Below are 6,000 nucleotides of genomic sequence, written 5' to 3'. Positions count from 1 at the left end.
ATATTACCATATCCTAAAGTCTCAGATTCTGAATTGTTTATATCGTTTAACATGTAGTGGATGTCTCGCTTATTCGTTAGCTCACTTATTCATATTTATATTCGTTTATCTTTAATCTAAGGCGAGTTTATCATTCCCCTATTTTACCAACTTTTCTAAACGTTTTTGGGACATATGCGTATCTATCCATATTTCATACTATATATATATCAAACAAATGCATACGTATAATTGTGAGTGACTTCATCAAATATACGTGTTACATGCTTACTTGTGTTAATATTCATTCATTTGTATATTGTGTTAATATTCATTCATTCGTATATTCGGAGGGGTCCATAGTATTCCTATGTATTGGGTGCTCATGCTATTGACCAACGCCCGATTCGCTTGGCAACGGTCTACATACTTGTTTATGGTTTGATTATATTTACCGCTTTTATCACGTTATGCTTATTTATATTGACATGTAAAACTGGTGATATTCTCACTCAACTTTATGTTGACAAACTCTGTTTTCTACGCATATGCAGGTTGCTTGAAGTTGAAGTATGGACATTTAGAAAGACCTTAGGGTTTAATGAAGACATACATGGATTTAATTATTTAAACTTATTTATTTACTTGAATTGCTTTGTTTTTTATTTGGATATTGTTTGTATTCTTTAGATAAAATAATTAATTAGATATTTGGATATTGTTTGAAAAGCATATTTTCTAATTATTAGCTTATTTAACCATTTATTAGGATTTAAAAAGAATAATGATTTAAACCGTTATTAACAATCTATATATTATATTATTATGTCATAAGCACAAGTTTAAATAGCCTCTCATAAAAAAAATTTTAAGTTTACAAAATTTGAAAAAATGTTTCACTATCTAAATACTCGTATATATTTTAGGGTATTCCAAAAATCGGAATGGGTCAAAAATTGACGAATGTCACACTTTACAAAATCATACAATAAGAACATGAATTATCAATTTTATCAATTATCTCATATAAATAACAAGGGTCATGAAAATATTCGGATTAAATGGGTCATAGGTTATAAGATATAGTAAAGGGGTGTATTCAATAGAAGGTTTTTTTAATTTAATATATAATTATTTTATAGTAAGAAATTTTAAGGTTTTAGTTATTTATAGAAAATAGTCAAGTTAACCAATAGGAAAGAGCCATGTGCCCAAAAAGAGTCTTGCTTTAATATAATATATATAGATAGACATATAGATATAGATTTCTGAACTTGATTCTGAGTCGTTGCAAAAGAAATGGTTATGTGTTAAAAATAATTCAATTTAATTACTTATAATTTAGATCGTTCATAAAAAATATTAAAAATAATAAATGATGTTTTAAAGATCCACCTTGACTATATTAATGCATTTTAAGATGATTAATGCATTGACTATGATTTAAAGATAATTAATGTATTGACAATGATTTAAAAATATATCTAATGGCCATATGATATAAGTTGACATTCAATATGAATTTATAATTATTTAAATATGAATTAAATCTAGGAATGCTTGATATTTTATTTTATTTTTGAATTATTTAATCGTGAAGAAAAACAAAAAAGTGCTTGTTATAGGGTTGAACCAATAAAAAGAGGCCATGTGTCCAAAACTCTATTGTTTTAATAGTATAGTTTGATTATTATTATTAGTGAATTAAACTATTCATTTCAGGTTATTTAACATTATTTTCATATGTGCAAATACTTGAATCTATATTCAATTCATTGTTTACGTGTGTAATTGTTAATTTGACACGTTGAACCAGGTATGTTTAGATAAATATTTTAACATGTAACATAAATAATTATGATCATCTTAAATTAATTTTTATCATAAGTATTTTACTTGGCATCTTTTATTAATAGAAAAACATCTTTCTAGCATATTCCAAACATAGTTTTCTCTTTCAAGACTTACCTACTTAACCCCCTTCTAATCACAACTAAAAATACCTTTCATTTTCATCTTATTTCATTTGCTCATTCATCTCTTCTTCTCTCCCTAAAACATTCCTCCAAGTAAAGTTTTAATTTATGTTCTTCGTTTTCATCATATTTTCTTTGTTCTCTCTTATTTTTCTTTTATAATAGTTCTAAAACCATCATATAATCATGTCAAGGATCCCACATAATCCGTACACCATGGTGTGTCTAGTGTGGAGGAGATAAAGAACTAAAGATTGGCAGATGATCTTCAATGGTCACGCCTTCAAAAGTTCTTACATTCTTGAAGTTTTTGTTTTGTTTTAATTTATTTTAATTCATGAAACATAAGGATTTTGATAATACTTGACAAAACATGTAACATCCCGAAATTTCATAGGTAATATTAATTATATTACTTATAAATAGATGGAAAGTTTACTCGGGTTATCAGGAAATAAATAACAGAATAGGAGTTGGTATGAATCGGGCTAGTGTTGGGTAATGGATGCGGGTTGTGGACTTGGATTATTTGAGATGGGTTAAATGAGAATGGGATTTAAGGGATATAAATATCCCCTAAACCCAAAATATCTTCATTCTCACCCTACACCCTAAAACTCCTAACACACACATTCTAACCGATCAAGATTCGGAGCCGAGACCCGAGATTTTGTTGATAGATCTGAGTTGGTAAGGTAAGAACAAATCCAACAAAGCTAATATTACTGAAAATGGTTAGGATTGGATGGGTTAACCGGACCCGAAACCCAAACTGCCCAAATCGGACCCCTAAAACGTCGATTTTAGGCCGATTTGATGGTTGGGATTTGTAGGCGCCGATCATACGATTCCGTGGGTACCAAAATCGAGTTATTTGGCTAAGAAACGAAGGATTTATGGGCAAACAGATCTGCAGCGCGATAACTTCGCCTGCAAGATTAAGTTCGCCTGATGAACTTCGCCTTCAAGCGTAACTTCGCCTTCAAGCGTAACTTCGCCTAAGGTTTAACTTCGCCTGAAGCCAAGTTCGCCTAAGGTTTAACTTCGCCTGAAGCCAAGTTCGCCTAAGGTTTAACTTCGCCTGAAGCCAAGTTCGCCTAAGGTTTAACTTCGCCTGAAGCCAAGTTCGCCTAAGGTTTAACTTCGCCTGAAGTGAAGTTCGTTTAGAAAATAAATTAAAAGCGATAAGTTAAAGTAAGCTAATACTAGGCCACCAGATTAGATCAGACGAGTATTGATACGTGTAACTTGTACAGTCAGCCGAGCTCAGATAGAGAAGGGATTTACAGCTATCAGAAAAAGAAGCAGAGTTCAGGTGAGTTTCTAGCCCCATTTATGTGTTATGTTTTCGGGGCTGTGTGCATACTCAACATGTTTGTTAATACACTTATCCTAAGAGATAAGTGTATGCCTTATGTGGATAATGTGAAATGTATGAATGATTGCTTGATGGTACGTGAACGATCTTCGGATATTGCACGTACTGTCAGGTTGTAACGCTATGTATAAGGTAAGTATGTTATGTATGTTTATGTGTATGAACATGATAGAGATAATAGAAGAAAGAAATGATAATGTATGGTTGTATGGTAACGAAGAGGGAATCGAACCCTACTAATATTCGAGAACTAGGGAACCGAACCCTACTAATATTCGAGGAAGAAGGGTACCGAGCCCTAATAATACTCGAGGAAAGAGGGTACCGAGCCCTAATAATACTCGAGGAAGGAGGGTACCGAGCCCTAATAATACTCGAGGAAGGAGGGTACCGAGCCCTAATAATACTCGAGGAAGGAGGGTACCGAGCCCTAATAATACTCGAGGAAAGAAGGTACCGAGCCCTAATAATACTCGAGGAAGGAGGGTACCGAGCCCTAATAATACTCGAGGAAGGAGGGTACCGAGCCCTAATAATACTCGAGGAAAGAGGGTACCGAGCCCTAATAATACTCGAGGAAAGAGGGTACCGAGCCCTAATAATACTCGAGGAATGTAGGGCGTAATGCTCTTTATAACGTAAGATATGAAAGTAAGATAATACAAAAGAAAGTAAGAAAGTTTGAATGTAAGAATGAAAGAATATAACGTTATGTGAATGGTATGATTATGTGATTATCTAGAACTCACTCAGCGTAGCTGACTTTTAGTATGCACGCATGTGAGCTGATTATAGAGTTAGCATGAGGATGACACACGGCATGGATTGAACGGCTGGCATCTGAAGAAAGAAGTAAAGATGTTTTAAATATAAAGTTTTGTGTTATGGTATCAAAGAAAAGATTTAATGTTTTGTAACAAATGATTAATGTTTTATATTCCGCGAAAAGTTTTAATAAACTCTGATTTGAAGAACTGTGTTTATGAGTAAATCCGACACGAAAGTAGGGCCACCGGGTTCGGGGCCTTACAAAACATATTGTATTTATCATACCACAAGTGCTTCATGATTTTTCTTTATCAAAATTCATTACAAAGCATCAAGTTATTTATAATGTTCCAGATTTGACAGCAGAATTACTTGACAAAGGTTGAGCAATAATTTGATCATAATAAACTGGAAAGATGCAAGGCCAAAGCCTATCATTAACTTGATTAAGTTGCAATTCTAAAGACTATTTATTTGTATTTTTTGTTCTTGCGTTTGCCTTCACAATCACTATTTTAAAATCAGTGTGCGGATCTATACTCTCTTAGAAGAATGGTTGTTTTAGCTAATCTCATATTCGAACATGACTAAGCTTTCTAAATGAAAGTTGTTGCTAACACATTGATTTAGTTGGCTGAAGTTTTTTTTTATAATTTTTGGGAATAGTTTCATGTTTTTTTATAATTTATTTATTCCGGGTCAGCAAGCTGCCTAATTCTGTTATCATTTTTTCTTTTCCTTTTTCAAGTGAAAGTTATCATGTCATCATAACATTATAATCTTTAGTTAATTATTTATCAAACAAAAACTAAAACTAGCCTTATTACTTTTATCTAGGGCTTACATGTTAGGATATTCACATGCTTAACCAAGATCTTAATCTTTCACCCCACCAAATTCAAGGTGTTGCATACCCCCTTTTTTTCATCTTTTATAAATTTTAGGGGTAGCATGGATACCTTATTTACATTACTTACGCTTTTTTTACCGCATCTATTCAAAAACAATTTAATTTATGTTTATGTGTGATGATTGCATGATCTATGATTATGCTCTATGTGTTTAAGTGTTTATTTTATGTTTGGTGGTTGGTATCTCATCCTCTTCTAGTATGATTATACATTTACCCAGATACATTGATTTTGTATCAATAGAACGGATCCACATATATTTAATTGTTTACATTTTTATAGGAATTGTAATGCTCATCGTTGACATATGAATTGTGATATATATATATATATATATATATATCTAAACTTAAACTTATGTATTCTCACTAACATTTGTGTTGACAAATCTATTTTATACATGCTACAGGTTTAAGTATTTGATGTTATCAATATTAAAGATAATTAGTTTGCCTTAGGATATTATTCAAAATACAAAAGTATGATGTATTTGATTCGATTATTGTAATTGTGTACTTGTTTTATGTTAATGAATTAAATAATTTTGTCGCTTTATTTAGTGTCTTTTGAGCTACTGTCTAATCAATGTGTTACTCCCCGACGTCTTCCGCCGCCTTTGATCGGGATGTGACAACATAAGACCATATGTTATACCATCTATTCATTGTTAATATTCAGTGTCACCTTAGCATCACATTACCACAATTTTTCATCCTTTATCATTATATTTGAACATATGTTAGAACGTTGCATTTATAGTCCAAAAACAAAGGGCCAGCCTAAAATGTAAACAGGAAGGAATCAAGTAAGGGGCTGTTTGGCAAGTGCTGAATCATAAAGTGCTGAACCATTAAGAGGTCTGAATGATTAAGAGCATCTGAGCCAGTAAGTGCTGAACCAGTTAAGTCTGTTTGGTTGAGCCTCTGAATGACTATGTAAAATGACTATCTTATCCCTCTGAATTATTTTGTGCTGAATGAAATGTATC

The sequence above is a fragment of the Bidens hawaiensis genome, unplaced genomic scaffold, assembly GCF_021521415.1.
Source record: "Bidens hawaiensis isolate Kalapana, Puna unplaced genomic scaffold, B.hawaiensis_p1.1 tig00043457_1, whole genome shotgun sequence".
In the NCBI taxonomy this organism is placed as follows: domain Eukaryota; kingdom Viridiplantae; phylum Streptophyta; class Magnoliopsida; order Asterales; family Asteraceae; genus Bidens; species Bidens hawaiensis.
Note: the sequence above shows the minus strand (reverse complement) of the source record.